Below are 21,170 nucleotides of genomic sequence, written 5' to 3'. Positions count from 1 at the left end.
GCTGTGTGTTGTGTATATTTATCTGGCTCATTAGGGAAGAATAACACGTCAGAAGATTGGATTTTTAGCTGCTCCGAATTAACTACTGGACACGTTGAAATATATGGGGGAAATATCGCCCCAATTCAGTGGCGAAGAACCTTTAATTAATCATATAATTGTACAGGGTAGTCAGTACATTGCTCCACCTTTATTTTGCCATCATCATCATCATCATCATCATCATCATTATTATATTTCTACATCTTTGCTTTTGCCATCATCATCGTCATCATTATATTGCTCCTTCTTTATTTTGCCATCATCATCATAATCATCATCATCACCATCATCATCATTATATTGCTCCCCCCCTTTATTATGCCATCATCGTTATTAGCATCACCATCAGCTTTTTCTCCACCTAAGGATGGCGTGAGATAGAATCCAGAGAAAAGGGAACAGATATAGTATTTCATTTTGTATTATGATTTAGCAATTTTTGACCCGACATAATTATTTTAAAGTGATGAACGTAGGTAGAAGAACAATTGTCTGTTATCTGGGCTTCTCTCCGTAACTTCTGGCGGTATATATAAAAGTAAGTCTCAAACAATAGATGGAAAAGGTAATGATTGCTGTTCTGGTGTCTTTTATCTCGAGTTTGCAGTGCTTAATCTGAGAAAAGTATCTAGGAAAATAGACAGAGGAGCTCTTAGTTCTTGCTTTGTCTTTGTGATTTGATAATACTGTACCTGCCAGTTAATCTCTTTTATGTTTTCGACTCTGAGCATAGGGTAGACAGTCCTTTCCCTCAGGTTCAGCGATCCTCTTACAAGTATAAAGAAAAAAGTTCCACACGTCTTCACGCTACAATTTGGGTGCTAATTCCCACCGTTCATATTGACTGTACGAGTCTACAAAGGATGTGTCTTTCAGGATTGGTGTGAAAATACTAGCTGGAGTAGTTTAAGACCGGTTGGTAGTTATTTTTAAAGATCAGATAAGACATTTTTTACAGAAGCCCAAACCTCAGACTGTTCCACGCCTCAAACCGGGACTGACATAGCGTCCTTTTGATCTACCACGTCTCAGCCACTAAGCTTCTCCAGAATACATATAAAGGAGACGTTGTTTGTAATTTTGTTTGTTTATCACAAATTAGCAATAGCAAATTTATGAAACGTACCGGTACTCTCATAGAAACCGTATAAAATCGTCTGGCGGGAACAAGTACGGAGAGAAAGAAAAGGATCACCGTATTTGAAGGGATTAATCTGATACAAGAGAGGAAAGTTTCATGGGTTTAATTTCTTTTTTTTACGATGACGCTTTTTTTTATTGTATTCTTCCTACCACCAAGTGACTTTATTTGGCAGAGGTTAAGACATAGGTAAGTGAAGGGGTTAACTGACAGTCTTAAGCTCCTTCAGTACGAGGGCTTTATCTTGGAAATAATAGACTGGTGGTAGCAAGAACAAATTAAAAGACTCCTTTGTTCTCGAAAGGCTTAAGACTCATATGAAGCCATTTTCGATACTCCGAGTTTTTGACCGCTACTCTCGTCGGTCAAGAAAGCTCCCCAACACCTCTTCCCAAGCGATTTAGTTTACTTATTACTCCATACTAATCATTCAAATACCACGATACTCAGCATAATTAACACACACATTTATATTAACCAGCCATATCCAGAAATAAATCGCCAAGGAAGAGATGCTAGAGAGCTTTTTTAACCAACCAGAATACGGATCAGTGACCCTCATGAACAGGGCAACTCTTGTAATAAAATCCAGTGAACATCAGAGGATTTACTTCAGCTGAGAGTGATTTCTTAAGAGCCAGAGAGTGGTAATGGAAGTGAAATGGGATGAATAGCGGGCGTTGTTGCTCTTGAAGGATGTTACTGGGACTGCCTCAAAAAATCTGGACCATGGAATGTAGATGGAAAAGCTTTATTTCTTTATTTATTTCATTCGTCTTGCCACTTGCTGATCGGCACAACTCTAGTATTTAATTCCAGCTAAGGTCAGACGATTTTATTCAGCTGACAAACAATCACAGGAGGCTGCGTGTTAATACTGACACCATGAACACCTTCGAGGTTGGGACAGCTTTAGTATTTTATTCCAGCTGACGCCAGACGATTTTATTCAGCAGAGTGAGGCGTAGGCAACTAAGAATGTTAGTGTGAAGTAGCAATTTCACTCATCACAGCCTACGTTTTACCCCAGTATGCTCACGACTGCCAGAGAATAATTGGAAGAGCTGTTACGAGTATATATGATTCTCTGCGTATAACATTTTGGCGTAAAATGCTCTGCAAGAAAAATACGTAAAGCATTGTTGGTATTATTTCATGATCCCGGTATACATACATATAGATAGATAGGTAGATAGATAGATACATAGATAGGTAGGTAGAGTTTATGTAACGTAAAATTATTTTTTATGAAGCATACCTCTATATGCTTATAAAAAATAAAAGAAATTACCCTTCTGTTTGCATCTAAGTACTGTATTTTGACAAGAAATGGACTGTAAGAAATGCTGGACCTTGTGATTTGCTTTTATTTTTAGCACTCTCTCACAAAACTAATGAGAGCTGTAGATTATTACATTTCATTTTTTATAACGTAGCGAAGCCTTACTATAAAAAAAAAATGTACCTCTGAATGTAAAAAGAATAACTACTCTCTGTTTCAGTCTCAGTGGGTTTAATGTTACACCAAAATCTGAATTATAAGGAATGAAGGATCTTATGGTTTATGTATAAATTGGGTCACTACTTAATGAAACTGAAAATATATGTGTATTATGAAGTAATATGACTTACAATATCTACGGTGCTGTAAGACGTGGTTCAGAGAATGGCGGACAGTCTGGTAGTAATATTTTAATGGCAGTACCGCAATCTAAACTGAGGAGTGATTGCTCTTGTTTTATGTATTGTTTTCTCATAAATTCCAAAATATTGATGTGATTGTGGCTTAACTACCTAACGAAGCGATTGGTGACAGACAGGCTGCTAAATATTTGTGATGCTAATAACTGTACCGGGAGGAAAGCTGGATGTTATGCCTAATGTCCTAAATTATGCCTAAATTGCTTTGTATATATGCTTAGTTGCCGTAGCATTGCCTTTACGGTAATTAATAGCAAGTTTTATAATCTCACTTTTTTTTAGGAATATGTAAATAGTAACTGAGTTGAAAGGAATGGAACTCAGAGTAGATGTTTCCTGCAATTTAACCAAACTACAGTATTGTAAGCTCTTCAGAAAACACGTTATGGAAAAGTTATTATTCTGCTCTAGTTATAATATTTTAGTAACTGAGTTGTGAGGAATGTCAGATCTCGTGGCTTATGTATCATTTTATCTCTAGTCTCGTCACTCGTGAGATGGGGCCCTGCGTGGCGAGATGAGTGAGTGAGCCCGGCGTTGCATGAGAGTGACTCGTTTGAGGCCTCATGAGGAGGGTAACAATTTCGGGCGCTGTCACTGCGACGCCCGGGTTGTCCAAGCTCACAAATTACAGTCATCGGTAAGTGAACAAGCCCGGCCAAGGAGTATTCTGCGAAATCTTAGCGTCGCATCTGTTCCATCAGTCAACCATTCATCTCCTCCTACTTGGTATATAATTTGTTTTGGGCCGATTATGATGGCAGGGTGTGACGCCGCCCCTCTGCAATATTCTGGCCAAGTACAACGCGCAAGTCGGGCAAAAAACGTGGAAGGCCCATGATCACGTGCGGATACTCTCATGCAGATGAATGACGAAATATGGAGAATTTTGGAAAAGGAATTTGCCTGCGAGTTCATTCTGTTATCAGCTCCGGAATTCTTAGCTGGCTACAGGCACCTTTCCTACCGGCAGCTATTTTTAACCCGTTCACCATGATCATGAATATTGTATTTTATTATACTGCTACCGCCGGGCAATTTTCCAACTTTTGGAGAGAGCATTTGCAGTGCCGGGATTAAAAACAGTCCCCGGTAATCCCACCCAAACCTTAGGTCTCTGCTAGTCTGAATAAAATTGTCAGTATTTAGCAAAACCAATAACACGTCATCGTACTGAAAAAGTTATCTTCGCTCACATCACTTTTGTCCCTTTTTCCCAAGAATCAAATATCGTCAGTGTTCCTATTCATAAGAGATATTCTGTCATTCGAGGAAAAAAAACACAGATTCTTTCTCAGTAAATGATTATCGTTAAGGACATTTTAACTAGCTTAGTTCCTAGAAGATACTGTGGCAAGAGTATATGAGGCAGATTACTAATATATAATTTGTCTAACACTGTGACTCTAATTTACTCAATAGTTATATATATATATATATATATATATATATATATATATATATATATATATATATATATATATATATATGTGGTACATGAACAATGAACAGTTAACAACAGGCAGTAATTTAATTATATAAAAAGACATGCTAAATCTAACATATCCGTGTTAGGTAATCTCTGGAAATCCAGGCGTTCATGGCAAATGGAAATACAAAGAAGTGTGGACTTGGGGAACATGGCAGGCTCATCAACTTTACGAGTTTTATCATTTTTATTTTGTATTAATTTCTTTATTTATTTATTGCTTATTACCCGACGCTCACTCCCAAAAACCATCTTGGGTGGCCGTGGCAGAGTACTTTTATCTTCATCACCACTCCTCCCACTATCATCTCAACTTCTTCCCACCACTCCAAGCCTCTCACCAGTAACCTTCAGAATCAGCAGTAATCATACCTGCTGTATTCCCATTTTCTAGTAACAGTCAGCACCACCTTCAGATGATTTTACGCAACTTAAGAGTGGTGTCTCGTCCCGTAAAGATTAAAAAAAAAGTCTTCACTACATGTGTTATCTCCACTCACTCTTTCTACCTCGTCCTCGTTCTCGTTCATCTGCCAAGCGTAGCTGACGAGGAAAACATCGAACACACAATCCCCGTTCTGCTGTCCTGTTGTGTGTGTATTATATAGCAGCGTGAGAGACTGTGGGGACATTAGAAGAGGAGGAAAAGTATTGTGGGTGTGCGTCGTGGATGAGCAGCTATGAGGCAGGGTGAGTGGACGCCCGTGTGTTAAAACCCCACAGGCCCATGGTTACGCACTCACCCTAAGCACCCCCTCTCCCTTCCTGAACACCCTGGCCTTTTAATCACCCTGCCTATCCATTCAGGTGGAAGTAATAAGCAGGGTCACCTTATTTATTGCTATACAAATACATTCTCGAGTGTGAAAATAATGAGTCTTCGGCCAGGCAGAAAGAGGCTTGCAGCGGTGCCAAGGTTCAGGAGTGGTGAGTTAGGAATTACTCAGAAAATCACACCGCACTTTTTCCAATGTAAATTTTCTGAAACCTGGAGTGAAATGGGTCAGCATGATGGTGGTGATGATGATGTTTACTACTTATTCGGTGATTTGATGCGTGATGGAGGGCATTGTGAGAGGAGTGGTGCGACTGTGGTGCGAGGGTGTGGTGGAGGGCTGGCGGAGGCGGTGACGGGAGGAGCTCGCATGCCGGGCGGCAGTTTGGTGGGCCGGCTGACCGCTTCCTTCAATCTGCCAGGCCACCTCTTCTCCCGCCTAATGAGACCCTGGAACCACCTTGCCATTAACAGTAACATTACCTGCAACCAAAATAGCAGTTGCCCTCTAATGTATCATTAAGTGTAACAAACACAACTATAAAATGACAGAGGGCCCTTACAGCCTCTTGCAGAAGGGCTTAAGAGGGCTCAGGAGTTCGAACCGTGTACCCTGTGTAAAGTGGTTCTCTCTCTCTCTCTCTCTCTCTCTCTCTCTCTCTCTCTCTCTCTCTCTCTCTCTCTCTCTCTCTCTCTCTCTCTCTCTCTCTCTCTCACACACACACACACACACACACACACACACACACACACACACACACACACACACACACACACACACACACACACACACACACACACACACACACACACACACACACACACACACACACACACACACACACACAGTGAGGTTTACATTCAACAACTAGCAGACAAAACTGCGATATGCAATAATTTCATGTTAACAATTTACGAGTGTGGTGTGTGTTACGGCAGCCCCAGTCACGCAGAAAATGGCGGTGAAGCTGCATCTTGTCTTCCGCAGAACTGGTGGTGGTGGCTGGGGTTCAGTGCACTTGATAAAGAAATCCCTGCAGAACTGGTAGTGTTGGCGAGGGTTCAGTGCTCTTGATATAGATGGGGGAGGGTTCAGTTCATATGATATAGGTGGACGAGGGTTCAGTGCACTTGATATAGAAATCCCTGCAGTGAGAGTGTCTGTGCTGGTTGTAAGGCGCCGAGCTGAACGTCCTGGGCAAACAATAACTTACCCAGAGGTGAAAATACCTGAATAAACGAGAAGCATGAAGGTGTTGTTAGGCGGGTGGGTGTCGGTCTGGATGGCCCCTGCTTGGCATTTAACATGGCATAATATTACCATAAGTTGGGTTTCATATAATATGCAATTATAATACATACTAAAACTTTGCATAAATGCCGGCGGTGAGGCTGCGGTGGGGAAATTATTGCAAGTTGGTTGGGAATTTGCATGAGTCCGTCATTGTGGTGGCGGAGCGGGGCCTTACTGCCGCTTGTCATGGAACCCCGGGGCTCACCTCACCAAGCCTCCCTCGCTCGCTCACTCACTCATTCACTCACTCACTCACCCACCATACCACACACCACTATACTGTACGACACCACACCCTCGCCACACTACGAGTATACCTCACCACCATCACCTACTTCGATACCATACCCCACCACCATCACCTACTTCAATACCATACCCCACCACCAAAATATACCATACCCTCAAACGCCACTACTACACAGTATAATACCATTCTACACCGTTGCACTGTACTAACAAATTCTACACCACCACTTAATTCCGCATCACGTCACACTAAACTACTGCATCACATACCACTCCACACTACAAAAACACATCACATTACTCAGCACACTACAACACACGCCACATAAACGTATTTGTATTTGTCACTGCACACCACACACCACATCACATCACATACTAAGCCACAGTGCCTTACACAGCCACAACTACACACCATAACTTTCCACCACACCAAACCATGCCACACACTTTCACCAAACACAGCACACCACACCAACACATACCACTAGACACCATACCAGCATGCCGCATCGTACCACTCACTCTCACCACACAACTCACAACACACCAGCGCACTTAACTACGCACCACACTACACCACACACCACACCACACCACTAGAGCCAAGGGGTTGGAACTGTGATCACGAATTCGATTTTGGCAATTCGGTGTGGACGTTCTAATTTCGATAACCCCTTGTTTACTGTTCTTCCATAAGTGCCCACAACGGCACTTCATAATAACATCCCTTCTCATACTATGAACGCCAGATATGGATGGTGGATACTGGTGTCCAAGTGGTGACTTTTGAAGGCTACTGAGGATCAGCCTATTTCAAGTGCGTGATAAGTAGAATGGAGTCTTAGGAACAACGTATGTCTGGAGCCGGTTGCATAGAAAAAATATTAAATAAATAAATTAATTAATTATTAAAGAGAATAAGAATTAGTATAATTATAATGAGTACCACCGCAATACACCATAACAGCACACCACATACCAACATCCCAGTTCACACTACCATACTTCCACATCACTTATACATAAGCTCACACGACTGTTAAAAAAAAAAGAGGAGGGGGGGGGAAGTCAATTCTTTCCCTACCAATAGTATGGACATTCATTTCGTTGGATGGGATCGGCCCGTCCAAAAAACATGACCAGGTTAGAGCTGAAGTATACCCAGTTTGAGATCGAAGACTGTGAGTTTGACGATTAGATTAAGTCCTGTTGGTTCTAGTATGTGTAATACTCATAAGAAGCCTTTTGAATGGTACAACAGTTAGAGCCGAAGGATGCCAAGGTTAGGGTCGATGGATGCAAAGGTTATAAGTATGCCTAGACTAGAACAGAAGGATGCCAAGGTTAGCGCTGAAGGATGCCAAGGTATGAGCTGAGGAATGTCAAGTTAAGGCCAAATGATACCAGGGTAAGAGCCATGGGATATCATAGACAGGGCCGATGGATGCTAAGGTAATGAATGAATGATGTCAAGGTTAGATCTGCAAGATGCCGAGGTTAGGTCAGAAAGATGTCATTGCTAGGACCAAGGGATGCTAAGCTGTGAACATTTGTCTCCCTTTTTTTTTGTGAGGCGGGGGGGGGGGGGAGAGGTCAATCCTGTGAGTATTTGTCTTGGAACCTACTATATCGAACACAGTTAATCCCTCTTCATACACATATGTCCCAATACACCACCACAACACATAGCAATACACCATACCACAGCACATCACCAGACACCACACCGCACCATTTCCACACCACACTACCACATCACACACACACACACACACACACACACACACACACATCACTTTTGACCACATTCCAACCACAGTACAAGGCTCATCCCATCACACATCACCACACTCCATCATACCATCACATAATTCACATGTACCCGATAACAAAACACACCACGACAATCCACACCACGCCGTCCAGTACAGTATACCACCACACCACATATCACCACTTTCTCTAGACGCAGGTACAGAGGCCATGTAACATAAGTACCAATGTATAAATTAGATCCCTAAATTAATCGCTTGTTCTTATCCCGGATTTTATGTTATTTTCTTTTATTTTTCTAAGCAGAGGAAAAATCTAGCTAACGAAGTCCAAAAAACGTCACCATATTGAAGCGAGCTAATGGAAATTGTCTGATAGCAGCAGGAATATACAAGAAATAAAAGCCTGTTCTCGAACGGAAAGGGTTAAATGAATAACCTTTGACGGTGAAAAAAAAAAAAGACTACGAGGCATTGAAAGAAATGAATGGAAATCGTCTGACACTAGCAAGAATAAAACACGAGTTAAAGAAGACCGGTTCAGACCCCTTCACTACGACGGATATCCATTTGGGTGAATAAAATCGTCTGGTGTTAATAAAAAAATAATTAAAGCCACCTTTGCACTGAAGGGGTTTTAGGGGAGGTGGTCTGACAGTAGCAGAATATACAAACAGACGTGCTGGTTGTGAAGGGGTTAAGGTGGTAATAGATGTAAATAGAGAGGAGGTCGGGGAGCACCGCCTCTCTCCCACTCCCTTGTCACATTCCCATATTCAAAATGGCAGCGTGAATGTGCCGGAGTCATGCAAGGCGGTGTGGGAGCGGCCCGGCCCTCACCTGACCTCGCAGACCCTCCTTTTACCAACTCCTCCATCCCCCCACCCTCACCTCACAACCACCCCACGCACACCCATCTTCCCTCCTCACCCCCACCTCCTTCCTTCTGCCTCACCTCCTCTGTAGCGTCGCCTCATAACCCCACTCACACGCCCCTCCAAACATAACCTCCCACAACTATCACCCTCCCCGCCTCACCCAACCTTACTACCCCCCACCCCCAACCTTACCCCATCTCCTTCTGCTCTTCTCATTATCCACGTCTCCCTTTATACCCCCTCACTACAACCCTTATCCCTTTATATCCCCTCACTACCACCTTTCTCCTTCCATTCCCCTCTTATCTTACCTCACTGCCCTTTCTCCCTCTCCTCCCCTCTCTCACCCATTCCATCCTCCATCTCATCTCCCCTCTCTATCCTCCTTAACTCCCATTGTCTCATTATCCCCTCCTTCCACCCCACACATCACTGCCCCCTTACTTTTTCGCACTTTCCTGTTCACTCCCTACTCCTTCTCCCTCATTTCATTTCATTACCCGCTCCAACTCCCCTTCCCATCACCTCCACCTCATTTCACCTTCATTACCTTACCTAACTACCGCCGACCTCCCCTCCTTTACCTAACCTTACTTCTGTACCCCCTCTCACGCACCTCGAATCATTATTGTCCTGCTTTCTTATCCATGTCTTTGACCTAAAGGGTAGTTACGTTACTTAGGACAAACAGCCTTGAAAAAAACAATATGACTGTTGATGTTTGATTTGTCTTGTACTTCCTTGTACTTTCTTCACTTCACTTTACTTCCGACTTTCTTCATCTCCTCGCTACTCATCCTCCTCCATTCTCCCTCACCTGTACCGCCTTCTTCCTTCTTCCTCTCACTCCGCCACACCTCTCCTTACCACTCATACCTCTCTCATTCACCGTTATGACATAGCCTACCAGCAGTACCTTGACTTGTGCTTCAGTGTAAAACTGTCATCATCGTCATCATCAGAATCATCATCACCATCATACCCTTTGACGACGAGGTTCCATTCGTTAGCATAATATCATCGTCAGGCATTAACAGCAATCTTCTTTAAAGAGTCTTCAGTCCAACAAAGATTACTTAATACCACATCTATGTTCTCGAACTACGTCCACTTTCAGTGAAACTATACCAGCAAATCAAAACTGCTAATTGTGGTCATATTTTGGGTATCTTACTGAAACTGCTAATCGTAGATACACTGTAGACATATTGCATCCAACTGAGTAATCACGATGTATATGTTCACTGTAATTTGGCACCGTAACCATCATCTTGTCCTAATTTTCTGTGTTAAGTCGGTAGGACGAGGGATATTAGGTAGTTAGGATATAAGTATGATAGGATAATATGCGCTATACTTGGCATCCTTCGACCCTAACCTTGGCATCCTTCAACCCTAGCCTTGGCATCCTTTGGTCCTAACCTTTGCATCCTACAGTCTGAACTTAGCACTGTCTGATCCTAACCTTGGTAATTTTCGGTCATAATGTTTGTTCGCTGCAAAGGGTTTACGAAAACCAAAGCTAATAAAAACTAATTGAAATGTAAAAGCCACATATTTCGGTATTAACTCTGGAATATTTCTGTCCTAACTTTGTCATTCTGTGGTCCTAGAATAAGTATCGGTCAGTTCTAAGTTGGCATGTCCTGGTGGACTGCCCGAAGTTTGAATACTTAATAAAGCAGAATGAATGTCCACTTTTCTGCTAGGGACACTGATGTGAACATTTGTCAGAGCAAATCTCATCTCATTAAAGCTGTCATAAGAGGTGCCTGACATCCCCATTGATAAAGTTAGTTATTATCTGTTGATTAGATATTTCTCTCTCTCTCTCTCTCTCTCTCTCTCTCTCTCTCTCTCTCTCTCTCTCTTTGAATTCTTTTCTCTGCATGCATGTATGCATACATGCATAATGCCAAATGTATTGTAATATTGGCAGTAGAAGCAGAAACTTTGCCCACTTATTAAATGAGGAGGAGTTAGGTTATACATTATATCTGTATTTGCACAAACATACAGTTATGTTACCTAGTGTCATTACTTTACATTTCTTTGCATCGTTTAGTTTTACCAGCCATAATCTGACCATACATTATCATACAAACATACATAATCGCTACAAAAATGTATGGCTCTCACTTTCTTAGAAACAGACTGAAGCTTACCATACATGATTAGATTCTGGTTTCGATCTGGACATGCGCTGTACATCGACATAGAAGATGAATATTTATGGACTGTGTGTATTTTAATGAATATATGAAACGATTTTGAAACCGGAGTGTCTAAAGTTCGTGTACATTTATATACTTGATGTTATTATAGGTATTTGCAGGAATTAAAAAGGTCAGTGTGTTTTGGAATGAGCGTATTATAGGAATGTATATAACTGAACAAACGTATTAGCGTAGATGAGTGTGAATATCTGAATGTATACTGTGGAAGATATACAGTATACTAAGCGGGTATACATAATGACATCAGACGGACACCTGTCAATGAGGAATAAGACTTATATGGTTCGGGTATATATGAGTGTGTGTGTGTGTGTGTGTGTGTGTGTGTGTGTGTGTGTGTGTGTGTGTGTGTGTGTGTGTGTGTGTGTGTGTGTGTGTGTGTGTGTGTGTGTGTGTGTGTGTGTGTGTGTGTGTGTGTGTGTGTGTGTGTGTGTGTGTGTGTGTGTGTGTGTGTGTGTGTGTGTGTGTGTGTGTGTGTGTGTGTGTGTGTATCCCTGCACCACACACGCAACCCGCCATTTTGCTGCCTCACCGCCACTACACCAGGCAAAACCCAGCATAACCTGCCTCCCTCACAACGCCACCAACACTACACTGACTTCTGTTATGGATACCTACCGATAATAATTCCTGCTATCTATCTATATTTGTACCTGTCCATCTGTATCTATCTGTCTATCTATCTATCTGTCTCTGCCTTTCTGTTAACCATTCATATGTCTATCTGCCTAACTCTCTGTCCATCTATGTATCTATTTATCTGCCTTGCCTGTCGCTGCGTCCTGTTAGGGGTGGCCTTTACAAAAATGACCTTTATTCTACTCTGTTCCTACTCAGCAGCGATCCTCCTACCATGACGCACCGTCCTCCCTCTCATCCTTCACACCTCATCACTCCACCTCGGTCTCGGTCTCCCTCTTCTTCCCCTTCTAACTATCTAACTCTCATACACTCTCCAAGTCAATCTCTTGCTTTCAGTTCATTCTACGCGGCCGAATTTTCTCAATATTTCTCCCAGCATACATTTAAGTTTCAGTTCGGATGTATTTCTTTATATTCTGCAATTTGTTTCTCGAGTACCATACCCAGAGGCAACCAAATGATAAGATTAATGAAGGTACCGTAGAGAGAGAGGGTGAGGGGACAGAGACAGCGAAAGAGAGAGTTCAGGGTAGATTAAGAGAAATAAAAATAAAATAAAATAAAATAAAAAAAGAAAAACTACCTTAGCAAGTATCATGCCAATCAGCAGCAGACTTCTTCCTTCATACCTGTACCTGGTTGAGGGAAATTCAAGGAGGCGCACCTGTACAATTGCACAAACCCGTTCCCTTGCCATTTACACCCTCCCCCAGTCCCCGGTCGTCCTCTCCCTGCACCTGTCATATGTGGAAACCCGGTACAAATCCCAGTATGAGCCAAAATTTACCCTTTTTAAGCTAATCTCTTTTTACCTAATCCTAACCTAACTTAATCTGACTTAATCTAATCTAATCCTAGCCTAACCTGACCTAACCTATCCTAATCTGATTCTAACCTAGTCAGATCTAACATTGCCTAATTTAACCTAACCAAACCTGACCTAAACAAACCAAGCATAACACAGCATCAAATATAGTCTTGTAGGTGTTCTGGCCGCAGTCGTATGAACGTGCTGGAACTTTGTGTCTTTGCCACATGAAAAGGCATACAGTATATACACTGAGAGAGAGAGAGAGAGAGAGAGAGAGAGAGAGAGAGAGAGAATTATCGTGTTTGAAAGTGTGTGTACCAGATATGTGACTGTGATCTCATATAATTGCTCTTCATGTGCATGTGTGCGTAGCTGTGTGTGTCTATATAGATAGATAGATAGATAGATAGATAGATAGATATGTATATGTACAGTATATGTATAATATAATACATGTTATAAATGTGGTGTAGGGTCCAAAAAAGCAAGTAATAACCAGTATTACAAGTAACTACCGGCAGAAGCCAGTGTTGTTACGGCAGCGACATCACATTATACGTGGGTATTATGAATTCCATTATTGCACCATAACCAGGCACAAAGAATGGCATTATTCCATCTGACACCTAGCGACACTGGATGAAGTACTGATTCTGTGACATATAATCCCAACACTTACCTTCCATCATTTAGACTAATGAAAGGGATAGGGTGGCAGATTTTCCTCCTTCCCTCCACGATCTTTACGCTCGTGTGTGTGTCGCGAGGCGACGTTAGAATAAGTGTATATTTCTCATCCTGTCGAGTTAAACACCGGAATAACACCCAACTAAATCATTATTTTGCCACAGAATGAATTTCATGAACAGCAGTGACTAATGTGTGCGTGAATGCAACAATTTTCTTGCTCATCTTGTGCAGCGTTGGGGTCGATATTAAATTTAACTGTATATTCTTTATATTGTTGAGTTACGTACCAGAATATTACCTGCCAAATATTATTACCCTGTCAAGGAATTTACTTTAAAATATTAGTACCAAAAAACGTCAAACAGTACTATTATTTCAACATCTCTCTGTGATTATCATGGAGAAAGAAGTGAGACAGATGACACTGTATAAAGCTGTATATTCTTAATTATTAATCGTACTGTTCCATTAAGCACCAGAATATCGCTCACCAAAAGAACTACATCACTGGAGAAAATTACAGAATATCACAGTTTAAGAGGGAATTGCGGATGTATTATTCTGATCATTCCTCATCCTGTAGAGCAAAATACAAGAATATTTCTCACAGAAAATAATTACTCCATCACGATAAACAGTTACAATTATAGCTGTCTAAACTAACAGAGATGTGGTAGTACGCTTTCTTCCCCTACATGGCTCTACGATCTTCATGAGTGGTTGATCTTTTTTGGAATTTGGAGATGAGGGTGGAATTAATTTAAGCTGTATATATTTTCTCTATATTTTATCCTGTCCAGTTCAAAGTCAGAATTACGCCAGGCCATTACCATCATGCTTTTACGAAATGCATCTAAAAAACATATCACAGCCTAATAAATGTCAAGTTGTGGCAATTTCCTTATTTTTCGCTGCTGTCGTAATGGCGCTAGTGCGGGGGGACAGATATTACCTTAAAAAAGATATTCTTCATCTTCTCCAGGTAAACAAGTCAGAGTAATATCCACCAATTACAATTACCCTGTCATATAACGCCTATAAAAACATCAGTGCCAGTCAGATGTCAAGTTCTGGTGATTATCTGCAACATCTGGCTGCAATCTTCAACGGCAGAATGCAGTACTCAGGAGCGATATTAACGCAGATCGTATATTCCTCATCCTGTAGTGTTAAATGCCAGACAAACGCCATTCCATTACCATTACTCTGCCAAAAAACATCAGTGCCTACCAGACGACAGCTGTGATCATTATTTTCTGTACATCTGGCTTCAATCATCACGGTGCCTTGTTTACGCGTCGACCACAGTGTTGGGGGAGTGATATTAGCCCTTTTCGCTACAATGACGCAAGTTTTATTTCTTGCTACTTTCTGACGGTTTTTTTCATTTTAGAAGCGACTCTTTGAGGTGAAAGTGTCAGATATAGACTTCAGGATCCTCTTCGCGAGGGCGTGCTCACACACACACACACACACACACACACACACACACACACACACACACACACACACACACACACACACACACACACACACACACACACACACACACACACACACACACACACACAGAGTCTACCCTTAAATCTTAAACTATCGTCTGTAGGTACTATAATTTAAAAAAAAATCGTTTTTTGGTTGAAGGGGTTAATTTGTTCTTGCCTAAACCCTTTTTCTCCTTTCCAGTTCATTAGTAGCCACCCACTTTTGTTTTTGTTAATATTATCAATATTACACCAACAGAAAATGTATTTAGAAACAGCAGGGTTTAACAGACGCCATGTAGTTTGATTACTTCCACGCGTTTGCTTTGAGGTACAGTGAAAGACATACGTGTGCCTACCATTCCACTGCATATGCTTCACAATTAAGATCCCTCCCACCATACCAAAGGGAACCTCACACAGCTCAGGGATATTGGCCAGCAGAGGGCAATGGGCAGTAAAATGGAGACAGTCAAGCTTCACACAACGCAGGAATATTAACCAGCAGAGGGCAGTCAGCAGGAAAAGTGGAAAAATGTTAGAAGGACTTATGTACCCAACAGAATCTTTTTGCCGGTGAGCTGTAGTGTTGGGAGGAAACATTAAATTAAACTTCATAAATAAGGAGAGTGTTCGTCATGTCCCTGGTCATTTTCTCCCGCGTCTAAATATTCCTCATTAATTTTGTAGCCTATGGTTTGATACCAGAACAGCATCCGCCCATATCCATTAGCGTGATGGAGGTGAGGCGGTAGCAATTTCGTTCCCACATCTCACGGCGATCAGTACTTCCTTTCCTCGTTAGGTATGGCATGAAGACCAGTTTATTAAGCTGTATATTCCTCATTATTTCTCATTCTTTCTAGTTATATACCGGAATAATACCCGTCCGAAAATGTACCTTATCACGGAGAAGATTTAGACTTATCTCTGTTTAACTGGGAGATGATCGAGTGACAAGATTTTCCTACTCTCTCAACAAATTTTACGGATGATGCCTTTACGTGTCGAATATGCTATGGCTGAGAGACATTGGCCCATAGTTTCACTGGTTAAGAATGCACCCTAACGCCTTTTCCTAATCGATTTATCTTGCTTAATACACCTTAATGCCGTCGTCTGTGTTATAAAAAATCCTTTTAACATTGCCATACTCGACATACATAACGTACAAAGGGATATTAACCATCCGGCGTCCACATCCAAAAATAAATCGCTAAAGAAGAGGTGCTAGAGAGCTTCCTTACCGGACGAGAATACGGGCCACTGAATTAACCCCTTCATACCACTGACGCATTTTCCTTATATTTGTCAATTTACAGACGATTTTCTTCGGCTTCAGGTAGACTTTTCAGACACAAGGGAATTGATACAGCCTTCATAAACCCCTTCACTGCCAGAAACCCTTCCTAGCATGAACAAAAAAATCGTCTGAAAATTATAAGGAATGAAATCCAACTGAGGGAATTAACGGCATAGTCCTCATCCTGTTTTAGCAACATCTTCAATCTTCGATCTGTGTGTACTTTGTTTTTAGTGCTACATGACGACTTTATTCAGTTTAAGATCCCCGTGGCTGAGCAAGGGTTAATGAAGGCTGTATCTAACTTCGGTCAAAAATTGAAAAAAAAAAAAAATCGGAGTTCAGTCAAATCGTCAGGTGATTGCAAAAGTAAAATAAAATAACGTCCTCGAGCTGAAGATATTAAGCCCAGGAGGATAACGTTCACTTAGTATTATCATTACGTTGCCATGGGATACATATGAAAAAAAAAATCAGTCCTTAAAAGGTGTCAGGTAGTGATTCATTTTTATTTCTTGAGTGCCGAAGGTAGTGCGAGGAAGCAAAATTTAACTAAACTTTATATTCCTTTCTTGACTAAATGAATACCAGAATGTCTTCCCTCTTTCGAATCGTTACTGAATCATGGGAACACTTAGAAATATGAGGGACTAACAAAGGTAAAGTAGTAACAGTGTTGGCTTACCTCTCCCCTCGATCTTAATGCCTTGATGTGTCTATCGGCGCGTCCACATTTAGGGAAGTGAGATAAAAATTAATTGCGAAGTCCTCATTCTGTCAATTTAAATGAAAAAATACCCATTATTGTTATTACTCTTACTATTATTATTACTATTATTATTATTATTATTATTATTGTTATTATTATTATTATTCGAAAAGTTCTCACGCCTGCCGAACCGTCTGCCTGTGCTGGGTTGGCCGTGTGTTGTCTTGCTCCCCGCCGCTCTGAAACGTGAAGGTATTTTCCCCTCCTCAACCGTGAATGATTTGCCGCTAACATCGTGACTTATGGCTACTCCTAGTAATCACACACGCGCAATAATGTGACTTGGGTTATGTGCCTGATGCTGAGATAACGACTGTCTCTGTCTGTCTGCCTAACTCTTGTTTCCCTCCTTCTGTCTGTCTATCTTTTTGTTTGTTTGTATAGATAAGCAGATAGACTGATTGACTGATTGACTAACTGATTGACTGATTGATTGATTGACATGACTGTGTGATTGATATAATATAGACAGGCAGACAGACAGACAGAAACACAAAGACAGATAATGAGTATACCGTAAGTCCCTATGACCTGAATCTGCATCCTGTAAGACGTGACCCAGACAAAAGTGCCTGCCTGACATATCTGACCTTCGTAAGTAAAGCCCCTTCATTCCATACGGTACATCCTTCGTATATTTCCCTCTCCACCCTAGCCCCTCTCTTTGTGTACAACTACAGCTGTTATTTCATCTACTTTGTATACGCCTCAGATTTTCTTTACTTGTTTATCTATTTACAGCCTGACGCCGCTTCCTGTAAGAAGCGGCCTCGACAAAAAGACTTCCAAGCTTTTTTGTTCCTGCTTAGTAACGACTTCTCCATGCAAGAAACACAACTTTCCCTCATATACTTCCCTGTCTTTGTATTTACTGTAATTTAAACTCCTAGGTTCTTTTGACTCATTCAGTTGAAGAAAATCGTCTGGTTTTAGATGGAGCAAAATATTAATGTAGTCCCTGCCATAGACGCTTAATGACGGCAGTATTAACACTCTCACGTTTCTGTGACACCCTCAGGTGAATAAAAAAAAAAATACTGGCATTAGCTGGAACAGAATACCATACTTGTTCCGACCATTAGAACGTAAAATTATCCACACCTGACACGCATCACGGCTTCCTTACCTAACAGTGACACATATATATCCTTTACCTAACAAGTTCATTCTTTTTCCCAGGTCGGTTAAATCTTCCCTAACTAAAGACAAGGTTATGGTAAAAAACTGCTTTTGTCTTCTGTACTGCTGCCGCAAGCATGAATTTGCACTATAATGCTTTTGCTATAACTTGGCCTAAAATTTCCATCTCCCCACCTTGAATCCTGAGTTGTGAGAATAAATTGACACTAGATTATGATGTTAGTCACAAAGAAGTGCTGTGGACTGCATGTAGAACGGTCACATTGTCTAATCATACCACAGAGCAGAGCTACGTAAAATCAGATGCAAAACGACACAAAGCTGGGCCAAGTTAAAGTAAGAGCAGTATAGTAATATCTGTTAACTCTCTCAGCCTCCGATGACTCATTTTCAGCTGAAAAAATCGTTTGGCGTTAGGTGGAACAAAATACACGAGTTGTCCCTACCAGATGATATGCATCAGATCCTCCTTACCTAACTTTTATGTTTCACTGCCACCAAGCCAGGCAAATTTTTATGAACTAAAGACAGAATCCCGGTAAGCGCTGTATTTCCCTTCATTTTTACTACTGCCTGAAGTCTGAATATACTTGCACTAGTAATACCTGTTAATAATTTCTTTACGATATCTTTTGGGGTTTTATTCTTGCTATTCCCAGACGACTGTAGAAAAATAAATAGTCTGGAGATACATTTTCAAACGGGGTGGGTACTATATAGCGTTCATGATCACCTTCAACTAGAGAGGCCTTTAAGTTCATCAAAATCGTCTAGAATAAAACAGATTAAACCGATAAAATACAACATCTGGTCCAGGAGGTTAAGACGCTTGCTAATCCAGTACAGAACATTACTACCTGCACCCTCAAAGACCGGACATTATGCTTTCGCCCTACTTTTTTCTTGTCCGTCTGTCAGCCGCATTGCAGAGACCAAATTAATGAGAGGACAGTGTTGAAAATAGGCGGGGATGACTCAGGGATTAAGTGAATAAATTTTGGTGAAGGTACAGCAAAGGAAATGAATCTGATAGGCTTACTAACCTTAATCGTTTCACTGTGATGCCGCACTTCTATTAATTCAAGCTTCTTCCAGACGGTTGTATTTACCTTTAGGCAAGCCTCTAGCAGTGAAGGGGTTAGAAACAGCTTCCATTAAATTGCTCGAGTGTGAAGGATCTCCCAAAATGTAAATATATTCGTCAGGAGCCAGCAAAAAAAAAAAAAAAAAAGGACGTCCCCGTGTTGAAGGGGCTACCAAAATATCAGCTTTGGTTTCCTGTGACGCACTCGCGGATGAATAAAATCATTTGGCTTAAGCTGGAATACATTGCTAGACTTATTCCGACCGTGAAAGGGTTAAGGGTACCAGTACTAAATCTCCTGGGCTCCTTTGACTTACACTCTGGTATCAGTTGGAACAGGATCCTAGAATTATTCCGATCATTAGGGGGTTATTCTGTGTAGTTATAAAGAGTGTTAGATATAATGAGCTCAGGAACTAATGGGAAGGTGTGTTGTAATTATGGATGGCTCTAATGACTGTATGTTTAAACCCAGGTGCTTTGGTAAATGATCAGAGTGTAGGTGGTTTCAGATTATACCGCTAATGGGTGGTGTATTGCTTCTCAGATAACTCACACCTTCGCCCCATGACACCTCAACATCTCTGTATCTTTGCAGTTACACATCTGCACCCTCATAATCTCACACAGTCACACTAATTTTATGCAAAGTTACCTCGGCCAACGAGGTTGGAGGAGGTTATGTATTCACCTGTGTTTGTCAGAGTGTCTGTCTTTCTGTCCATCTGTCCAGACGGTATCTCCAGAAGTTCTTAATGAATTTCGAGAAAATTTTGTGGAAGGGTGGGCCATGGGTCAAGAAAAAACTGATTGAATTTGGGGGCGGATCTGGATCCGGATCCGAATCCTTTTTAATGGCAATGGTATTGCCGGAGGTGTGCCTCTGAGAACTTTTAGTTATACTTGTCATTACTATACTCTTACTCGAGGATACACACACTTTAACACCATAAACGTATCCCCTCCCACACATACATACTCTTACAAACACCTACTACACTTACTTCACCATATGCATCCATCACCTCACATACTGCACAGCTCCATAAATGCACACATACTCCACCCCCTACACACACCTACACCACCACATCCCCACACCACCACATCTCTACATCACCACATCCTTACACCACTACATCTTCACACCATCACGTCTCCTCACCACCACATCACACCACCACATCTCTACACCACATCATCTTCACCACATATACGTACATTCACCCTTACACACCACCATGCATTTTGACCTGAAAGGTAAATTTTGTGCAGGCTTCCAATTTTTTCTCATTCTTTCTTATTTATTTACGCGTTAGAATTAAAGATACTACCGCACCTCCACCACATCACCACACAGTCACCACTACTCTCCACTAGCCTATCTTCACCACCATTCCCCTCAGCATCACGTAGCCACTACCACATTCTCACTCCCATCACTCCATCCATACATGGTTTTCACATCATTCTTGATAATCAGTCACCTCACCACCAGACCCTTACCTGTTCGCAGTCTCGTCTTTTCTATCATCACATCGTCATCAGAATCATCACAAGCTTTCCCTAACCTCGATCCCACTATCATCACTCTTCCAAAGTCACCCTAATCTCTCCGTCTTTATCACCCCTCTGCCTCTATAATTATTTTGCCTCATCTAAAATA

Source organism: Coenobita brevimanus, chromosome 93, assembly GCF_032717465.1.
Source record: "Coenobita brevimanus isolate Jiangsu-jjx chromosome 93, ASM3271746v2, whole genome shotgun sequence".
NCBI classification, from domain to species: Eukaryota; Metazoa; Arthropoda; class Malacostraca; order Decapoda; family Coenobitidae; genus Coenobita; species Coenobita brevimanus.
This window is presented reverse-complemented; position numbering follows the sequence as displayed.